The sequence below is a fragment of the Bombus terrestris genome, chromosome 11, assembly GCF_910591885.1.
Source record: "Bombus terrestris chromosome 11, iyBomTerr1.2, whole genome shotgun sequence".
Lineage (NCBI taxonomy): Eukaryota > Metazoa > Arthropoda > Insecta > Hymenoptera > Apidae > Bombus > Bombus terrestris.
In genome coordinates this window covers 11,037,076-11,059,337 of record NC_063279.1, presented here as the reverse complement: position 1 = coordinate 11,059,337, position 22,262 = coordinate 11,037,076, and the positions used below count along the sequence as shown (strand labels likewise).

Here is a 22,262-nt window from a genome sequence, read left to right as displayed (position 1 = left end):
CAATTTAGCCTTGCCTTATTGTAGTTATTTTATGGCCGTTGCATGATCGCTTTACAGTCACGATTATATCTTAGGAATTTTTTTTTATGTTACTACTTCAGTCAATATCTATCAACATATTCAAACATTTTACTAATTATTGTGGATTGATATGCAAATGTAAGATAATAAAAAGTGTAATACTCTGTTCTTCATGAAGATAGTAATTGTAAAAAGTCTTTAATTATTACTGAAAAAATTTCTGAGATAATAAAAATTTTGAGTGTATCTATAATCGTGCGTTTATGTGTTCGTATTCAAAGAAACGGTAACTTATAATTTGTTTACAGGCGGTTTCATCGATAGTGCTTTGAGTGCTTTTTACGAGAGCTCTTTGACAAGAATGTTGATGTTTCAATGAAACTCGACACGATTCAGAAGGTAAAAGCTTCCTTCAAGACGACACTTTACTTTTAATTATATCCGACGACATCTCGCAGTTACGCGCCCGGGTTCATTTTTACAACAGGATAGATGCAGCCACCGTAAACTATTAGTTTCAATTTCATAGAGAACTGTCCTGCGAGTATAATTTTATACTTTCATTTTATCGTTTGAACTGGCTGTTGGATATACTTATTCCCATTTCTTGACGAAGTATTTAAGACGTGATCATTTTATGAATAATTTCTAAAAAGTTATGTATTTTTGCTTTTTATTAACTATATTATATCCTTACTAGATTTAGTCTTCGCGATTATTATGCATAAATGTTTAAAACTAACAAAAAATTTATTTGCATAATACTTACAGATTATTTTGAGAAGTTTTAGTTTCTCCTTTATTGTAAAGTCATCCTCATAACATTTGTTACATATGATTATTATTCACAAATGTTCAAGTCTCTAGCAGAAACTATTTATCTTATAACATGCTAGAGCATAACCTCAATCAAATTAAACCATGAGAAGATTGGTGAGAATTTTAATTATTCTTACAATAACATGCAATATAATAGACAATATAAGTCGAGGTACGTTACCAATTACATGGTACTTGAAACTTGTAAAGATGCATAATCCGAGTTTGTGTTGCTCCGGAGTCCTGGAGAACCTTATTTCCCTCAAGCGTTGTCTTCAAAGTACATATGCGTCGCGGTCTATCGGGAAATCTTCGATTATCGAGAGGGACCTATTTCACAATGCAATATTATTTATGGGAGTAATTCAAAACAATGGCGTAAAAATATTTCACTGAACATTTCAAATTTTATGAATTTTCGATAACACTGAAACGAACGAATGTCAATCTTATTAGTATTTCTAACGTTAATTAAACATTTCTAATGAATGTTAATATTCGATAACATCACACACTTCGAAATACATTAACTCACTTTTATTAAAAAAGGACGATAAAGAAATGCAAGCTTACATATTCTATCCAAATACTTACACAGCACTCGCATAATGTTAGGTTTGCAAATTATCGATAATAATCGCCGAGTTGTAACGGGCCATTTGTACATACATCGAGTTTTATACATTCTCGAAAATGGCATTTCTACGATAATTCGACTTTACAACAAATATTTCATATTCAATAGCGTATACTTAATCTATTTGTCCTCCTTATCGTAATAGTTATTCTCACAACATAGTCATATTATTATATCTAACATAGAACATTGCTCGTCTCTCAATTCAAACGTTTCATAATTCAAAACAAATATCTAACTGGAAACAGTACCACCATGTTCTTCACAAAACGCGCGAATTCAAAACTCGATAGTATAAACAGCATACGCATATACGTAAACAGTTTGTATGCAAGGTTAGTTCGTACCGTATCAAGAATATAAAGCAGTACCTGTATACATGTATTCAGGCGATTCTTCTGCGTTGCCGGGCACATCGCAGTTATTCGTCTCTTTTGACTGAACTATCCCTTTTTACCGTGAAGTAAAACAAATACATATATGCGGGAGCATCGAGGAGAGATCGTAGCACGTCGCGTCGTTCACCCCTGACACGACCACGTGACCCGAATGGCGTCGACAGCGAGTGCGACGGCCCTGAATGCCGAGCGAGACGGTGGTGCACGAAACATGCCGATGCCGGCCGACTACGCACGAGGGCGTCGCGAAGGCAACCACGTTTTCTACCCTCGGTTTCAGTATGTCGTGGTGTGTCCTGTCGGCCGGCTGGTGCGGTAGTACACGCGCCCTTCTCTCGTTCTCTCCCTCCTCCGTTCGTCACTCTTTCTCTGATCGGTGTTTTCTATCGGTTATATACACTCGCGTGATTTTAATCTGCGCGCGCCAAATTGTCGTTGCTCCCGTGCAACGTTCGCGGCGAGGAGGGAGGTTATTCGATGGAGGCACGGGGTCCAGTGGAAAGCCGGCGAACAGTGTTGTGAGTTCATTTTCATGTGAGCGCGAAGCGTTTACGGTTTCGGCTCGATTTTACCGCGTGCTCCAATCGAGGACCGGATTGACAACGGAAGGATTAGTGACATCGAGAGGACCGTCCAACGGCGCGGATTTCATCGTCTCGTGACCACCGCAACGGACATGCATCCGGAGAAACGCCGTACCACGGACCGATAAACGTGGCTGGCAGTTGACTCGATGCAGAGGGACGCTAAGGTAAGAGTTCAATGTACGACAACGGCACCGTTGGCACGCGAGAAACTTCGCCTCGGAAAAATAAACCTCGTCGGATCAGGTTCGAAATGTATTTCGTTCACTATGATCGGTTGGTACACCATGCCCGCCTATTCTGTCAACCGTTCCCCCTCCCCCCTCACGCGAATCGTCTCGCGCACACTTCGACCGTCGATCCTTCGTGTTTTATACGCGGACGCCGCCTCGTGACACGTTCGTAGCGCGTTACTTTCAACGAAGATTAATTTCCGCGGTATACCACGAGTGTGTTTCTAGATGTCCCCGTTGCTATGCAATTTCGATGCGTTCAATGACACTACATCACGTTCCTATTGTTTTAATTGGCTAAACTGATCGATCGAAACTTTTATAGCTATATGTGTATACGATTCTTTCGTTAGGCGACGAGAGCAAATGCGTCTTATTTGAAATGTCTCGTTTTCAATTAAGTTTCGGGGTAACCTTTAGATAGAAATTATGAAAACATGTAGCTATTAGTAGTGTAACGATCGTCGACGTCGTGTAATATCGTTCGTATACGTTTACGAGGCGAGCCGTAAATATAAACAGAAGTTGAGAATTTCAAAATACGCTTAGATCATTTATTTAATCGTTTCACGCTACACGTGTATCGTAAATTATTTGACAGATATATATGCATTGCAAGTATAGGCGTATATGCAGCTTCTTAATTCGATTTGTAAACAGTTTCATTTAGTTACAGGCGGAAATGATAAGAAATACGTAGTAAAAACAAAATGCGATATCTATTACGATAATCTGCTTGAATGTTATATATGATAATATTTGTTTTCATGTGACATTGTGTTTGGTTTATGTATGTTTTAACTTTCATGTAGGCAATCAAAATGCAACGATTATCCAATATAAGTCATCAGTATCAATCCGGTATAAGTTTTAAGCTTTAATATTCAATATTTAAATCTTTTTCAATTCTTTTCAATGTATGATCTTTCTATTAGAAAACAAAAGGTTCTTAAAAGAAATATAGAGATGATAAAATATGTCCCACTGCAATTACAATAAAAATGAATAATCAGACTTCAATTTGAAATTTAATACTGTCGTTGTAAGCTGCACATCGGACTAGAAATGTATGTTAGTTGAATAAATTAAACCATTCTTTATACATGATCACTTTGAATATAATCACAACCAGTGGTTAATTTCAGTGGTTAATTAAATATCATCAAATTGGGAGTAATGTATTATGACTATGTTAACGCATTTTCGGATTAACCCATTTTAACAGCAGCTCTTTATAATAAAAATTGTATTTAATATTCCCATATGCCAGTAAAATATGTACTTAAGTAGAATAAACTGAACCATCCTGTATACGTGAACATATCCAATGTAAACACGTGTGTTGTAGTTAATTAGGAATCATTAAATTGAGGGCAATTTATCGTTACTATCTAATTTCCGGGTTGACATGCTTTAACAGGCCCGAAAAAAGGGTGGTGTTTATTAATTGGAGCCACGAATAGATAAAAAATGTGTGTGCTACGTATTTAACGAGGAGCTGCGTGTCTTTCTTCGCGCTGGCGTTGAAAAGGGCAAAAATAGCGCTGGAAGCGTGTAATTTATTTGCCTGTATGTACATAGCGATATGGCGAAGAAAACGCAAAGAAAAAACGATGAAAGCGAAGAGCGTAGTCAATGTATCATTGAACAGAGTAAAGAAGAAATTAAAATTTCGCCGTAGGAACTTCTCAATATATATAACTTTCTGTGAAATACGCGGAAAGTTTGAAATCGTTCTTTATTTTCGTGCGAAGATTTCATGATCATTTTTTGTGTAAAACGTATAAAGGTAAATGAAACTCGTGTTTTATTTTGTTTTCTTTATGCGGTAAGGTGAGAGGCTCGAAAAACATTGTTATTATATAGCGCGAACAGACGGGGTGTAAAACAGTGTAGGGATGGATTGTAATAATACAGGGGGATAGATTAAACGGTTCTAGAAGTGGTTTGGTGAAAGTAACACACCAGCATTACTGGGCAAAGAAGGAACGATATAATGGAAGACGAAACGTAATTCAACACGAAGTAACTTTTATGGGATCGTAACGGGCCGAAGAAGAAGATATATTGATAAGTGAAACGAATGAACTTTTTATTCGTCGGATTACGGACCCCTAAAGGAGGGACGTGATAACGATAAAGTGAATGGAATACATTTTTTCAAGAGGTAGTAAAATGTAGTAGGTTGTAGCAGGGTGTGCCGTTCTCTCTGACACCTTAAGAAAACTCATTCTCGGGGTGGAAGATATATCTCTGTATGAAGAGGCAAGTTGTTAAATAACAAAACGGAGAGAGAATTTGTCAAACGGTGAATTATGATTCGTACCAACGGAGTAATAACGTCCAATTCGAATATAATCGTCATACTTTGCGGTTGAAACAAAGGGGAACTTAAAACGTATCTAAATGAAGTTACTCTCATTGTGGTACTTTGCATAAAGCACGAGTAGGCAAGCTTTGAACGAAATTTTCGCATAAATTGTTTTCCAAGGGTTGGTCCGCGCCTGCATAAAGCAGTCTAATTACGTACACTGATAAAATTTAGCGAAGGATAGTCGGGAGATAATAAAGTTGCTTCTGTATCGTGGAAATTTGAAAATCTCATTTGTACCAGCAAAGAACGTTCGATCCTTCGTTGTCCGTTTTATTCACTGTTCTTCCTTGTAACTTGCTTTTTCATCGCCACCCGTTTTGCAAAAGGTCCCCTAAGCATTGATCAAACTTTCAAAGGTTCTGTTCATCCGTTTCTCAAGTTTGTGCTCGCATAGGAGGTCGCTCGTATCAGGGACTGCAGAGAGATTCGTAGGTTAATATGTTCTTTCACGACAAGGTTCGCGTTGAAACAATAAATGCACGAAACGCCGCAATAACAAACTGTCCTTGATGGGGAAATTTAAATATTCCATTTAAAAGAAGTTAATCTCCTTGCAAGAATATTTCCTCGTGGCTCGACTTTGATCACATTCTTGTCCACTTCGTCGACTGCTTCTATTTTTGCACTGAAATATCGTTATTACTCATCCACTGCTCTTCTTTTTTTCTACAAGCTCGTATTGGAAGTTCTCAAAATTGAGCATAAGCGCTCTGTAAACATGCTTCGATGTTTTCATGTTTCGAACGCGGTCGCTGGCAGAACGATGATACCGTTAACACGTTCTCCTCGAATGTTGAAAGCACTGTTTATATTCAGTAAAGGAAACAAAAGCACATTGTAACTGCGTCACGTTAATAGTAATACAGCTGTGATATTCTACTCGTTCTGATATATCGCTTATTCCAAAAATAGGATATTACAAGATAAATTTAAAAAATATACACCCGCAGCGGATTGCTCGATATTAAATTGGTAAATATAGATAGATGAACAAAAATAAATTAAATACACCGTTCAAAGGAATGAAGAAGATACGGCGAATATTAGCTTACCGATGCTTAGGATCTCTTGTTGCGGAATATTTGTGGGCTTGGTGTGATTTATCAATGAATCCACTACTTGCGCGAAAAAACTGTATTTTGTAATTTATTGCGCGATCCGTGAGAGCCGAAGAATTTATCGCAGACTGAGCTGGAAAATTTAAAGTACTTTTAAAAACTGTTATATATATGTCATACGAATGAAGAAAGGTATGTTGCTATTTAGATGATCAAAACTTAATGGTCAATATATAATGATTACGTCGTATGATTGAAATATAGGTACATTTAATACAATGTAGATGAAAGACATTTCTTCTTACGCCGAAGAAATATTTATTGGGACGAAAGAAAAATTGAGCCGGGAAAGATAAAGGATTGTTACCCTACGCATTTTGTATTTCGGAAACGATGCTACAATTTGTCACGTGGGACGATCTTGAGTCTGCTGTGTGGTGTTCTCCATGCAACACAACAGACAAGAATTTATCGAATTCGAATCCGATGATTGATGAGGAACTCGCGTGTTGGAACTATGATCTCTTTTTATCTTGCGAGAAATGGTACAATATAAAGTAAGCGGAGACATAAGTAATCTATACGAAAACGAAGATTGTTTATTGCATGCTATATAAAATGTAAATCATCAATATAATTCTGGATTGCCGGAAGAAAATTTTATGCGGATGTAATCGAGTTTCTGATTGAAGAGCACACGGTGGAACAAAAAGCTGATAATAAGAAATACTTAATACATGCAAGTACCTGTATATACTTAAATTGAGTAGAGTTAAATTTATGAACGCGGCGACACATTTTCAGAAGAACAATTTCACGTAGATCCCATGGGAGAGGTGTAATCTTAGCAAAGATGATAGAAGCGAGAGCCCCGCTTTGGTCGTTCAAAAAGACACGAAGTGAAACAAGAATGTTACTTTTAATCATGTAATGTTGTTGATGTGTTACTGAATCATATATTCCTTCATCGATTAACAATTTATTCACAGGAGAATGTGATACACATTGAAGTGGCAAATGAAATAGATATCTATTAAATAATCATAGGTTATGAAATAAGTATGTAAGGTTAAAATTTAAAATGTAAAATATCCAGTGGTTTTACGAAACTTTAACTAGAAAAAAATTGGTAAAAAATATATAGAAATGACAGCCTACACTAGATTAAAGGTTTGATTTTTAATTCCAAATTTAAAGTTCAAATATAAAGGGCAAAGTGATGATTTTATTACTTGGAAGTCGCCGATAGAAAAAGAATGGGTCAATCGGATTGGTGGGCTGAGATTCCAACCCGAATCTTTCGCAAGTCTGTCCAGTCTTCTAATAATTGAGTTCTCTAAGCCACCGATCAATTCCTTTTTGTTACCTTTGATATTAAAAAATTGATCCTTCTGAGGTCATTCCGGGCGATGTTCAAAATTTAATGTTAAAAAGATTACATGGAACGAGTTGCAAATAACAAGTTATGTCATCTTTTCCTATAATTAATCGGGAGATCACAGAAAATGATAGCGGGACATATAAACTGACAAATACTTCAACGAGAACCGTAAATTTGAAGTGCGCGAGTTTTATACGTCAAATAGAGTTTGCGAGTGGTGATATTTTTTCGTGACGCGAAAGGGTAGAGATCGTGGCATGGAAACGCGCATAAGCGTGACAAGGCATAGATTCAAATTTAACCAAAAAGGACAAAAAATACTTCCCCGGAGCAAACTACGTTTTGCATAACGAGAATCGAACGTTCCTTGTTTACCTATATCTGTTTCAAAACATACGCCTGGTCGAAGCAAATATTTTTAGTATCTGATATTTATGCATATTCACTAGCACTTTACATAATAATTTACACTTTTTATTGAAAAGATGTATTTCGTTATTTAATATTTCATTCTGCGGCGTTTTAAAATCGCAGTTAATTCGCTTCTCAGATTTGGATTTAGAATGAAATTGACAGATTTTATGCCAGAAATCCTTTTACAGAAATTATTAAATGGTTATATTTTAAAGTTTGTCGATGAAGACGAATCTTGAATGAAAGAGCGAAGGATGAGAGGGAAAAAAGAGCAGAAAGAAAGAAAAGGATGGAGAAAATGAGGGCGTATAATGTCTGCTTGATGCAAAAATTTTATATCCTACCACAGCACTACTTAACTCTAAATGTTGTTTTACTATAATTCATTAAAGACCTCTACCACAGCTTTTACCATAAATATTCTTACTTCGCTTGAACTCTTTACAAATTTTTAACCATATATTTCCATAATGCTTAAAATTAAAATAATATCATCGAAAACGTTATATTAGAAAAATTCGAAAGGATTACTGCAGCGGAGTAAGCGATATTTGCGATTAGATTTTCCAGAAGGAACCCGATAGGACCGAGCGCTCTTTTACCTGCTCTTGCGTAAATGGGAGAGGCAAGATTTATAGAAATCCGTCGTTAGAGTTAACTTACTTATCGGACAAGAAATGCAATGAAAATCGTGACAGAGATACCACCATATTAGAGAATAAATTCGAATTTCACAAATTTAACGGTTTATAGAACCTCATACGGAAAAGCTTCCACTTTCCAAATAAGATAAATAAGATTAGGAAGACACGAAACGGAAAGTTGGTAACGAAATGGACCGTGAGCATCAATAGCACCGGAGACCATTGGATAACTCGGTCTCTGGATCGAAAACTAAGATCAAAATATCGTCTTTTCGTCGAGAGAAGAATAGAGCTCGAATCCCATGGTATTTGATTGTTCACGGGAGGACTGACCCGAAGCGGAAGAAGTGGTATATTTCAGAGGCGAGCGTCGTGTCAGCTCGATTGCACCGTCGATTTTTGGCGTGAGATGGAAAATTGAAAAACCCCTGGCCCGCGTCGAACTATGCCATCCATTCAACCAATCGACTTTCAATCCTCTCTTCCTATCTTACGGATAAGAGAAGGAAAGAAGAAAAGAAGAGAATAGAGCAACGCTTTTGTGAAGCGTCTTCTCCCTTCTCTCGAAACAAATTGAATTTTGCTAGAGTCCAAGAGAATGAGGAAAAATGGAGAAAGGGTTGAAGAGAGCGTGTGCTAGAGTGAAATAGAGTCACGATTTATTTTTACCTCGGACGCAGCACCGGAAGGTACTGTTTTTTTACTCGATGTGGAAGGTCTCGGGTATCGCTGAGAGCTTTCCAAGCACAGGAAAGAAACCAGAGGGAAAGGGAAAGGAAGACAGATCTTCGAAAAGATAGAAAGGAAAACTAGAGGCGCCGTGACTCCGGAAGAAAGTTCAAAGTGCACCTCCTCGTCTTATCCTCGAGATGCGTTACGCCGCTTTACCGCATCTAGGGTGTGCCCGTTGTTTTGTACGGAGCTTCTAAAAGTTACGTATGACGAGAGGTTGCCCCTTTGAGCTCGTCAAGCTTCGTGCTCATGAAAATTACAAGCTGCATCGTAACGAGCACGATCTTCAAATACGACTATGAAACTGCCTTTGATGTACGGAAACGTATGTACCGATGAATGCGCTATCTTTCTTTTCGAATTGCCGTTTCACTTTGGATTCTGCAAATCGGGACGACGTAGTTTCGTGTATTGTTCAGAAAGTTTTAATTATGTTCTTCAAAGAGACGCGTGTTTCAGTTATCGATCATTGGTTTTTTAAGTGTATTTTGTTTCTTAAGTTACATTTAATTTTAGTTAGTATAGATTTTTGTTTGACGTAGAATGGATCGAATTCTATTATCCCGTTAAGAAGTAAGAAAGAAAAAAGTAATTGGTTCTAATCATAATCGAGTTAGGGTCAAGCATTGTGAACAAGATTTCACAATTATCTGATTATGAGAAGATCTTGAGAGAGTTCTAACGAGGTACAAAATGATCAAATGCTTGCCGACCTGTAATTTTGTTACTCCCAGAGACTCGTTTGCGGTAGTTGAAGAGCTCTTCGACAAGAACGAGCTTTTTAAGTAATAAGTGACTTAATATATTTTGTCGACATTGATTGTTTGTAATTTTTTATTATACACGAGGAAAGTGGAATTTTCAATGCTAGAAGGGAGCATTAATTATTTCGAACATCCAATTATCATTTAGTCAGTTCAGTTTACTATTGTATCATACGTTAATGTTAATTTAATTCAACGTAATAATGTAATATACGGAGATATGTTATATTAGCAATATCGAAATTAAATTAAATCTTGGTAATTAATGCTTATTTTACCAAAGGATGGTATGAAGCTTAACGCGTCGAATTTCATTATATTATTGTATTTGTATTTGTTTTTAACGCTAGAGCTTTACGGAACCGTGCCCACCTCGAACGAAATACCGAAGAATCTTAATGAACTTGTGACGCGTTAATCGCGCGAATTGAAATTTACGATTGCAAACACGGTGGGTGATTAATCGCGAGTATTATCAGAGACGGTTCGCTGTGAAATATTAACGTAACACGACGTAGGCTTTACATTATGCTAACTGCAGCTTTACCTACTAAAATATTCCCTGTATTATCCATATCGGGATATCTGTATCGTGAATCGTTTGTTTTGTCACGTATTTCGAATCATATTCTATAGATTATTTGTTATGTTGTCCTCTGCTATGGTATTGCCAAATAAACCTAAAACCTAGAAAACCTAAATAAAAACCTAAAAAAACCGGATGGCGAACAGACTTATTACATAACCTAATATCTATCAATCTTTCTAAAATTACGTTTTCGTTACAAAGCAAAATTCCTGTGATTTTTTACTATATCATAGTTCATTTTTTTTTCTTAGAAAATTGATTAAACTTTTGCGATTTTCAAAGACCCTATTGGATCTTTCGAACGAGCTTCAAAGAAAGAAACGTAATCGAAGATTGAATCAGAGGCAAAAAGAACGCTTTAAGCGAAACTGGATGACAATAAAATCACGGAGAAAGTTAGAAATTAAATCTCCGACTGAGTTCACGTAGTTTTTTGTATTTTTATGTATATTTGAATGTATGAAGTAAAGCGATCATAAAGTTTTGGATATTAATCTTTAGGATTCTTATTTTTCGTATCTCTTTCTAAAATAGGAAGATCCTTTTCTACAGTTCACGTATACGGAAATAACCAAAAACGTTGGAAACAGACAGCATAATGTGCTCCTAGTTTAAAGCGGAACATGTAAATCAAGTGGAGCTTTCGTGCGGCGAGGACGATGTTCGTTGTAACGAATTTAATTTAATAAGTTTCTTTGGTCATGAAGTAAACGTGTAAATAAGTCGTGCGAGAATGGCTGGTTATTTGAATTATGTATAAACCTTCTGCTCCTCTTTTCTTTCCGTGTTACTCTATGCGCTCTGAAAGAGATGTAATATTTTATAATTAAAACACATGCAGAGAATAATTTATCATTATATTCAAAGTTTGAAGCAATTAGTGGATAAGTTCGTTGAATATTGAAGTAACCTGCAAAACCTTTAATCTCCGCGTTTTTCCGTTCAATTTTCTGCAGTGTAGCCACCCTGCTTCGTTTTGCAAGAGAAGAAAATCAAGAACACTTTACAAAATACATCCGACTTGCGACAGCGGAAGAAAATATAAAACGAGGAAAAGCATTACTCGCTTGTGTTAGAATGAGTATTTCACGGGCCGTTATGTTCGTTTACCGTTTTCATCTCGTAAATTATTTCTTGGCATCGATCGCTCTAATGGTCACGCTACACTGAAACCTATTAATTTGCAAATTAGATGCAAAATGAATTATTGATCGAGATTCCGTAGCTACGCTGGAAAGGAGATCGCCGTTGATGCGTTTCGCCCGCAACTCGTTAATTTGGTATGTGTAAAGCACGGATTTTCGAAAATCGCCAAGTTTATTATTACCGATGAATCATATATTACGAAACTATAAGTTAATAATTGCTTCAAGAGAAAACCTGTTCCATGTTGATATTGGATCATTCGATGAAGAGAACATTATGGTTCTCGTTTCAAGATGAAAACAGAAGATAAAATTTTTAAATTCATGTTATTTTAAGATATAATCGTCCTTGGTATTGATAACTATTCGTTAGTCGTGGCTAATTTGTTTTAAAATATCTATCAGATATACGTATATCTCATAATCTTCATTTATGCAAATGTTATGCATATAGTATCTTCGCAATAATGTATCTCTTTCAGAAAATGTATTTGAAACAGAATGTATTATAGGTTATATATCATAGTCAGTGCAAAAATTGCATTCGATCAGTTTGTCTGTGTAAAATCCACGTAATATCCTGATATGTCATCGATGTATGAATTAATTATTAATACAAGGTAGAACATATAAATTTATAATTAGCGAGAAACAGATACTAGCGTTATTTATTTCGTTACTGATTATTAGCGTATTCTGGTATTGCGAACTTTTCTACCGCGATAGAATGTATTTTAAGAAGTGGCTATTTTTAAAAATAATACTTGCTTGAAAATTCATAATACGCGATGGAACCTAGTAAGAGATAATAGTCTAGCGGAACGTGTGAAACAGAACGAATATATCATAAAAAGGCATAATATTAAAAACGTAACTGCCAGAGTGGCTCTTTTATCCATTACTTTCCTTCCTTAAATCGCCGTAGATCTGATGTTACTCTTCAATTACCTCGTTTTTCCACAACTTTTCTTCTTTACAAAACCTCTGAAACACCTGGCCTGTTCGTCGCCAAGCAACGTACGTTATTCTTTCCTCGCGCAATTCATCTTTCTTTTACATGCAAGATTCCACGGTATACGTCGAGCTCATAGACTTTTTTTAGTATTTAATAATAATAATAAACATAAGCAGGAATTTCCCCGAAGGCATTTAAAAATGTCCATTTAGGAATGTTTAACTCTCGGAGCTATCGATAAATTTGCATTTCAGAGCATCGAGATTCCAAAAAGACGATAGAGGCGGGGACACCGTAGAACCATTGAGATATTTGAAGCATTAACAGGGCGGCGTATAATCATACGCAGCCTAAAATCACCCTATAACGGTTTAACGATCCTGTCCTGCCGCATTCTTTTTCTCGATTACACGTTCGCATACATTTGCATAGTTACGCCTTGAAATATCGAAATTGCCTTTCACCGAATCTGACGTTTCCGTTCGACGCAACACGTAGACAAGGGTCACATGACACATCGATTTGCGAAACAGGCGATTTACCTTTGTCAGGCTCTGCCCTTACAAGGGATTATGCTTTCGATATCGATAGTTCATCGATGGCTGCGTTAGAATATCAAGAAACGTAGAATAGAACAAGATCGTGTAATAAGTTCGTCGACATTTCTTTAAAAGAGAGTGGAAGATTTTTATTTTTATATTATAAGATCTATTTTATCACTGATATATACATTGTTTTGTTCTATTATCCTTATTGTTATTAATTATTCAGTACATAAATGTGCAAAGTTGGGAAGATTGCACGGATTGTCGTGTGTTGAAACAGTATTGATGTTTTCGAGGTTGCATCGATAATGGTGCGGTTAGTAGCTCTTAGTTAATTCTACTTAGCAAGTAGAGTAGTTTAATGGTTCGTTGTTTGGAAGCATATCATGCGAGCTAAGTCAACGTTCATTTTAATATTCCGCGATATTGCGCTGTTAATAAATGCACAGCGTCAAAATTTGAATTAGATACAAACAACAACAATTTTTATTTAATTAAAATAACTACAAAAAATACTCACACACGATAAACCACAAAATATTCAAAATTCAAGATCGTGTTTGATTAATTGTCCTTCGAATTTCCCATTTTACGCTTTAGTTTTTGTCTTTTCAAAACGCTTCGATCATCTATTATACATGAAACTTGCACACCACAGTCTTTATAAAATTAAATAGACATTCTCAGGACGAATTTAGGCACAATTTATACTTTCAACTAAGAAAGCCTTGCAATCGTTGTCCGTTTAATTTATGTTATGATTCACCTATGAGGTTTCACGACGTTAGGTGAGCACATAACGTATGGATTCGAGCGGCATTAAAATTGGGAAATGAAACGCAGAAATATGCAAGAGGGTGAGAACAGATCGAAATAGCATGTTATAATCGCGGGAGGAGAACGGCTCGCGACTGCAAAGGATTAAAGCAGAAAAAATATTGGCGAGCAGCGCACCAGTTCAACACTCGAGATGTTGCATCGAGAGTCGAGAAAATTATAAATAAACGAACGCTCGTACGGTCGCGGCAGGGGAGGCCTTGGAAGTATAAAAACGGATAAATCGATGTGCAAAAATTGTTCCACGGCGATTTGAAAAGCCATGGCCATGAGATCGTTTGGGTTCAAGATCAATCACACTTTCGATATCGGTCGCGATCGTTGTACAAATCGACGTCGCGATGCCAGTTTCCGCTGCTTTTACGATCGATGCACTAAACGCATCTGCGAGATGATTTGCAAACGAGCTCGTAAAATTTATCGTTTTCCTACTTTTTTGTGACGTTATAGGGAACGTACGAGGGAACTGCGCTCGTTTTCCGATCGTATAAATTATAATTTTGCAGCTTTTCCGAATTATTATTTCTCTCTTGCGATTGCACCATGTGAATGATAGGGAAATACATGTGTTGCACGCGCATTCTCCTGTAACACGTGCAAGTTCGAGTTACCGATCTGTTGATTTGGAAAATTGTAGCGATTTGAGAGTAGTCGATTTTATATATCTACTATTTAGAGTAAAGTGTCTACCCTCTTCCAATTAAATTGATATTATTGATAATGTTTGAACATTTTCATTTATTTGTAATATGGTTTATTATTCCATGAAAATTCTTCAAAATAGATAGCGGTGAGAATTAATAATAGATAATTGTGCGGTAATGTGAAGTAGAAGATATTTCACCGTATTTGGAAATGAATTCATCACCTTTAATTATTATTTCACGTTTCTGTCAACGCTTTACTGCAGTGGCGCGTGTTTTAATAGCGTATCTGCTTTCGTGTTCGCAATTTAACCGCATTTCCTCTAAAAAGGAGAACCGTGTAACGTTCTTTGGTCTTGTTTTACGTAATTCGACGATATTTTCATCGGGACCGAAAAACATTTGTCCTTCCGAAGGGAAACTTTGTTCTTCCGTATTTTACATTTAGTTGGTTTGCTGGATGAGCGAGACGTCTAAAAAATTACACATTAATAAAAAAAAAGAACATTTCATATATTACAACCTAACAATTATTTAGTAATTTTCTATTTCAAAATTTCTACTTTAAACCAAATTTTAGGAGAATTTAATTCTCTTATTTGTCACTCTTTCAACAAACAGACAATATCCTTTTTCATTTATGTCCTCGCTAGAAACATAAAATATTTGGGAACAGCAATGCATTAGACAAAAAATGTGAAAAGGTGTTCTATAAGAGGGTCGATGTTTCTTACCCTTTCTCTTCGAGATATTCCGACATCTCCTTGTGGAATTCTGCTATTTGCCGTCAATCAGAATCACTCAAGTGTCAGATGAGTACACTTTGATCCTGACAGGAATACCTTTTCATGGTATTTCGTACGTCTATTATCGACATTTTCACAACGATTCTCCGTCGGAAAAGAACGTCTTTCTGGTCGAAAAGAAACGTTTTGAGAGAGAGTCTCAAGCACGCTTCTTCGCATTCCTTCTGACGAACGACCTTATTACCGGGCCTTAATAAGCCCTGTCAGCGAGGTCACGTTCACGTGCACACAGGGCCGAGATTTAAGATGTGAACCTTGGAATTTATGTGCAAACGATGCGGCCTGATGTTGAATTATTGGCGCGTTGCCTTCGACAGCTTTTGAGAGACCAAGAAATATGCACGAGCTCCAAGGAATCACCAGTTTCGATAGTTCTCCAGGTTAGATTAGAAAGCACAGATAAAGATAATGCAGTGGAGAAATAAAGGCTAAGATGTTGATGAAATTATAGACTATGAGGACAGGTGGAAAGATTACCAGAATTACCGCTAGGGGTTGCTTTATTTCTTACTGTCATTGCCATTCCGGAAACTTTCCAGTCTGTCTTCGTATTTCATCTCTTCAACGATCTTACTTAAGACTCTGTCGTTTCTTATTCGTACCGTACTGTTAAAGATCTCACGCATAATATAAATACTTGCCACGTGCCATCAAATTCCCACATAGCACTATATATACATCCCAGTTTATTCTTGCATTCTTCGAATTCTTCCTCACTTATTCACATAAATTTTCATTCCAACATTATTTAGCGGTCGACACAAGTCTCCTCGCAGTTTCTTAATATTTTTTCGCTGTGCTCACAAAAGGTATAAATTTTCATAAACATCTACAATCCACAGAGAAGTATTATTGAGAAAACAATATTTTGCAGGATTTATTGGGCATATTTAAATGAGATCGTACATGCAACTGTATTTAATCGATGTTTTCAAAATATCAGCGTATAAATAAAGCTTGTACTACTGGTAAGAATGGAATAACATTCTTTAGAACGGCGAATCTTGAGTAAATAAATCTCGATTCCGTGCAGTATCGTTATAGGAAAGAGTTTCGAAACGAACGAAAGGGGACAAACAACGCAATTGAAAGGATTTCACGATATTAGATATTTCGTGAGCTTCGATGGTTTCGCTAGAATTTTATTTATTCTCTAGGGGGATGACAGCACTTTGAACGACAAAATATCAAACGAGTACGAGAGCCGCTCAATAGCGAAACACAACGAGCATAAACTACGGATTTTTCTGGTCTTTCTATGCCGCAGCGCGAGAAAAGAAAATGCTCCTCTTTAGAAATATGTAGATTTTTCACTTTTTTACGTTCCCTTTTTTTCGATTATGCAGCATAATGAGAATTTGTTTGTGTCTATCGTTCGCACGCGTGCCGGAGTTCTCTTGTCCATTTCTTCAACTATTTTCAAGTTCAAAGGAAAACCTTGGCAGCGAAACTGATTCGTAGATTTAAATTAAAGCGTACCGCGACAAAGATGTACTCGCGTTAAGATTCTGAATGACGTGCAATTATTTTATCACGAGCTGCTTCATTTTATTCCTCCTTAAATATAATATCTAATGACTCGTCAGAAATGTAATGAAATGTATATCTCGTTTAATGTGAACATTTCTATAGTATATTTTATTTCATATTATTATATTATACATTATGTTATTTTATATTATATCTTTGATTTTATACTGGAAAAATTTAATCTAATTCGTCACGAAATTCGTGCTTATAGACGCAATCGGGTTCATATAAAACGCTTAAATTCTGGAACATATGAAACATGCGATTTCACTGAGAAAATTTGTTTTCTCTCGTAGAAATTTATTAAATGGTCACCGACTACTCCACCGAGATTCGAGTAGAAGTTTGAAATTTCAATCTTTATTGGGTAATCGGAATCTCGCCGGATAAAAACATCGTAAAACAGGTGATCTGATAAAAAAAAAAAAAGAAAAAAATAGTTAGAGGTCACGCGCATATGTAGGTCGACATTCGAAAGAAAAAGCGCGGCTATTTGTTTGCGTCTTGTTGCAAGTTGAACAGATTCTTTAGAAATAACTCTTAACGAACGCGTTAGTTAAGAATTCCCAAGGTTTGTGTAACGCGAGGTTTGTACGAAAATGGTATGGAAGTTAATTTGAACCGACAACGGTTGAAGAAACTACATTCCAAAAAGTTGCACGAATGCAATTTCTCTTTGCTAAACTCCTCTAAGCGCGAGATCATTCAAACGTTAGACTTCACCGGGGTCTATTAACCGCTACGGAATTTCCGCTTCGCTCTTAAGAAGCGACCTCCTAATGTGTCTTAAACGACTAGTATACCTTTGTTCGCAAAGATGCGACGTGATGAAGTGGTCCGCCTGGCTTCCTAAGTGCTTCATCTTTGAATGCGAGAGATATTTCTTAGTAATGACAAATGGATAACGATTCTTTCAAAAATCATGGAAGCTCCTCGAAGCCATGTGACAATCATGGTTTTCTCTGCTCTATTATATATATATAATATATATTGCTCTAGTTACTAAATAGTCGAATCGTGTTGAGTAAAAAAATGTTACTTTCATTCAAAAATTTGCATGGAAAATATTATTGACTTATGACTTCCAATCATCGACTGATAGGAATTGCTAACATATTAACACTTTACTGACCGCTAGCGGTTCAACAGCACGTCCGACCGACAGCTCAGGCGCAGATTCTCCCTGGCGCCGGCTCTGTTTTGGTTTAGACTCTCCAATACCATCCTTTTTGTTCATCGCGAACGGTACGTTTTTCAAATTGGTATAAAACTGTGGGAACTTACAAAGCAACGCAATTGACGCAAATGAGCAAATACCTTAGTACCTCAGTACTAAATAACAAAGTGCAGTTCAAATAATGCGGAAGATTATCGGCCACAAAAAGCCGATTAATAGGCTATCGGTCAGTGAGCGTCGGCAACAAAAAACCGATTAATCGGCTATCGGTCGGTAAAGTATTAAAAATACTCTGTGGAGCAACTATGGGAAAATAACTGTGGAAAAGTGTAAAACAAATTTGTTTGTCAGGAAAATTAATATATTCGCGTAGAAAGGCAATAATGTATTTTCTGGTTAACAAGCTGTACAGGTTTATATCAATTTGTAGCTGAGTTGTTTAGAGCGGAATACCATTCTGGCTGTTAAATAGACGAATTGTGTCCCGTAAGAAGATTATACCTTCATTGGGAGGTTTGGTCGAGGTTTGGGCGGTAATTACTGACTTCGGACGCCTCACTCACTAAATAATATATATTTGAACTAGATTTGTCGTTTAAAATTCACGCGTGTGCTCTGTTTCAAACGGAATATTACCAATTTGTTTTCCCAGAATCATACCGAATATTAACATTGATACGGCAATTGATAGTTTCAATTAAATAAGTTTCCTAATATTGCACAGATTCAAATAGACATATCATAAGAGATAGACACAGATAAAATTAGAGACAAGATCGAAATAAGGTTAATATTCAAGGATCTGGAGACTGTTCGACCAACCACTGACGCTCAAAATCTTAATTCTAAAGTTGCTGTCAATCAATGAAAGTTATTTACTTCGTGATGGATCGTTTCCAACTTGTCTATATCCACCCGGCTCATTGTACAACAGTACATGACATTTGCGGTCTTCCATTCTGCAAATGCGAGAAAAGTTTTCAAGTTTATCGGACACAGCATTCTTTCACTCGCTTAATTACGAAACAAAGTTTGTTTTATCGAAACAAAGTTTATTAACGATTTTGCGATCCAGAGAAAATTCGAATATCCAGGTTACTAAAGTAATAAACTCGATTTACTCGGACGGAGAATAATAGGTTTATAAGAGTAATTAAATTGAGTCCCATTGTCTGATATTGCAGATTCGATCAATGTCAGATAAGATTTATTGAGAAGAATCTTGTCGACTAGTCGCTTGGAAGAAATGTATCGCGCAACTTGTCTGTCTCCATTTAGAGATCATGCCCTCTGGTTATCGCGAATCTTATGCGGCTGGTTTATTTCTGGACTTAGCTCTGCATGTCTGAGGAAATTCCAATATGCTTTGACAGAGCGCAACAGCTTACTGAATACCTAACTATGGTAAATAAACTGGACGATGTGTGTTAGTATCTGAAACTTTAGTGAAAGCAGAGCGTAGTCACTTGTAGTTACAGTAGTCCTCGTGGTACAGCGTGCTGTTAAATTAAAGCGTTAAATAGCGATACCGATTGGCACATTGATTGTCACGATGATACCGCGGCATCGAAAAATGTCTATGTTAAAGCAGACAGCACGCGCAATGATTATAGAATTCTAACAAAGCGAAGATAACAAAAAAAAAAAAAAAAAAGAAAAGATAGGAATGGAAAAGCAATATAAACACCAAAAAGGAATTTTATTAAAAGAAAATACAATACAAAGACCAAAGGAAAAAATGACAACTATAAAAAAATGGCCCAAGGGCATCACGAGAAAATGTATGATAAAGCACAAGGAAGAAAGAAAAATGCAAAGCATAAAGAAGAGTGAAGTGAAGTATAACTTCTATAAATGAAAATACGATAGATAGAAAATCCCAGATTCTAGAAAATCTTGTAACGGGTGGAAAATTGTCGATGTGAAAAATTGACATGATATGCAATACGTGAACAACGAGTACCAACGCTTACATATGTAACATTGGAATCGATGCGTTCACTGTCTCGCAAAATTTCTATTTCTGTCTGGCCACTGAATGCTATTTATAGAGCTTCATTTCAAACGACTCAAATTTCGACGACTGTATTTGAAATAAGCGTTCCAACAACGCGAGATTTCCAAAACTTTCGAGTAGATAGAGCGAACGAGAAACGCCCGACAGCCCAAACACATTTAAATGATAAACGTGTCGACGATTAGGAAACACCAAACTATTCACTCGGTCGAATCATTGGTATTCAAATTATGTGGAATTTCCTCGAACGTAGATCCTTTATGTTGCAAACCGCTTTACATTCGCTCTTCGGGTAAAGCTTATTATTGCTGGGATGAGTGGCAGGTCCTATAGAATTGTGTAGAAACACGCAGACGAAACGCAAGTTTAACGTCAAAATCTAGACGTGTCATAGCTTGTAAACTAGCTACCCACCTCAAACTCTTAAAATATTTAAGCCAATGGTAGATAAACCGAAGAATCGTGGTAACGACCAAGCTTGCAAACTCCGATATCGACGACACAGCCACGCTTCCGACCTGTTTACGTGTGGTGGCAACAATCGATACATTTCCTTTGGACTTTTTGCTGTTACCTCCTCGTTCGTTAGCCTCATTCGGCATGAACGCGATAGCTGCGCGAATCGTAAAAAATAGATTTACAGAATTTTGATTGCTTATGAAGCTAACATTTTCGATTTTTCAACACGGTTGATTTATGAAAGATTAGTTTGTTTAAACAAAAGTTTCTAATCAGATACAACAAGTCTAGATACATCGATCGAATTTTGTGCATCTGATTCGTTAAAAAAAATGTTAAAATCGATATCATATGATCGTATATTCATATTTATACGAATCGTGAAAAATGGTTTTGCAGGATTTAAATTATTTATCAAGCTAACACGTTCGATTCATAGAAGAATGAAGCATTAATATTTCATAGACAATCATAAAAGTCTATAAACACTCATTAAATTTTGCTTATCTGACTTATCAAAAGAACGCGAGATATTAACATAATATTATCTATATTAAGTCTTTTGTACTGATCTTCGTACCTTTTGTATGATTTTCGAGATAACAAATGTATATAAATTTTGTGTACCCTTTGCCTCTGCTTAATAAGCATAATAATCTTTTATTTTTTTTTTTTTTTAGTATGTGCCAACATTCAATTAATACGTAAAACATAATATACATACATGAAAAGCTACCACACCTAACGTACTTACGATAATATTTCAAATTTAGAAGAATTTATGTTTAGAGACTTTTATGACGGACTATGGTTGTCTCGGAATTTCTAAATTTATTTACGACCTCTTAAAATAATATCAAAGTAATATATCTACAAATGTTAAATTCGTGTTTTACTTTGTCCATATAATTTCCCACGACGTTTCACGAGACGAAGTTCGTGTCTTCAAAATTTACGTTTTACAGTCACGATCGATTTTTGCCAACGACTGTGGTATTCGCCCGTGAGTTCTTTGCTTGCCAAATCGTCGAACCATTCGTCGTTATATCCGAGGAGCTGTTGCTCTTTCGACGTTCGGTCCCTCGTCCAAGTTTGGGTCGTAGATAAATTCAACGAATATCGTTCAGTCGATATTTATGGTGCACTTGTCAGATTCCGTTTGGGTCGCGTGAGAAATACATGCATTCAAGTTCGAAAATACATCATGCTAAGCGTAGAACGTATCATAAACGTAAAATTTTACGCGCAATAAGGCCGTCGTTTATAGTTTCAGAATTGATCGGACCAAAATCGACGGGGTTGTCGAACACGAACTTTCTATCGAGTATGAACTTACAACCCCGAATAAATATTGTTCGACTTATTTTTATGAATTTGTCAGACACATGGAAAGGAACTTTGGAAGTCAAGTTTCACCGTCGCTTCGCTCCAGAGATAAAATAGCGAAGTTGCTTTCCAAAGCAACTTATACCTTTGCGAGATAAATTATCCTTGAAATA

General features: G+C 36.4%; 1 protein-coding gene across 3 annotated transcripts in view; it reads left to right on the top strand.

Annotated features, from left to right (window-relative positions):
• Positions 1–2,145: 2,145 nt before the first annotated feature.
• The window catches only part of LOC100646717 (small conductance calcium-activated potassium channel protein), a 245,250-nt gene continuing 225,133 nt past the window's right edge, over positions 2,146–22,262 (top strand). For 2 of the 3 annotated variants that reach the window (XM_048410394.1, XM_048410393.1), the window contains exon 1: positions 2,146–2,626. The gene's annotated coding sequence lies outside the window, so the exon portion shown is untranslated. The remainder of the gene's footprint in view (positions 2,627–22,262) is intronic. The other variant, XM_012313643.3, reaches the window with a different exon arrangement.